This window comes from Etheostoma spectabile, chromosome 11 (assembly GCF_008692095.1).
Source record: "Etheostoma spectabile isolate EspeVRDwgs_2016 chromosome 11, UIUC_Espe_1.0, whole genome shotgun sequence".
NCBI lineage: Eukaryota > Metazoa > Chordata > Actinopteri > Perciformes > Percidae > Etheostoma > Etheostoma spectabile.
In genome coordinates, this window is record NC_045743.1 from 22,799,170 (window position 1) to 22,800,136 (window position 967).

Below are 967 nucleotides of genomic sequence, written 5' to 3' on the forward strand. Positions count from 1 at the left end.
GTGCAGGCCTCCAGGAGGAGCTCCAGCTGAGGGCGTGGAGACAGAGAGGTTCCACTCCGTGTCCTCTAACAGACCACATTTCTTCAGCAATGGCGATGTCTTAACCAATTTTTTGTTACACAATGCTTGAGTAGAGTTTACACACTGAATAAGCTAACACATCTGCTACATTTGAATCCATCCCGTAATAATGCAGTAATAATACCATGTCTGTAAACGCCCCACTCCGCTTCTGTAGCCCATGACATACAGTACATCTCTGTGGGAAAGGATTGTTGTATCAGTACAGAAAAACACTTAGCTACAAATGAGACAGGTGCGTAGGAGGGGGGATAGCAGATCAAAGGCTGCGAAGAAAAACTCCTTCACACTGTCTTAACTTGCAAAAAACACAGAGATTTGATAATAAGAAGCGTCTTCCTGTTGCATATTATTTGCATATAAGCTAGACATTGTGCAGGAGTGTTTTTTTGAAAATGTATACACCAATATATACCATATTTATTACGCACACACGCATGCAAGCACACACATGTAGTATGTGTTCAGACCAGTGTCACCAGCTGTTGAGTCCGAGACAAGTCTCAAGTCCCCCGTGTTCAAGTCCCAGTCCAAGTCCAAGTCCCCAAATAGGAGTTGGACTCGCATCACGATTCCTGAGAATAGCGACCCAAGTCGGACCGAGTACTCCATCACTGGCCCCTGCATAAAAATATATATATGTACATATGTGTCTATATGTGTATATATATATGTATATCTACAGAATATATGACTATATATTTATATATATATTATTTACTATATATTTATATGTATGTATATATGTATATATAGTGTGTATACAGTATGTATGTATATATATATGTACTGTATGTACTGTATGTATGTATATATGCACAGTATATTTGAATATATATGTATTTATGTATGAGCATATATAAATATATATATATATATATATATA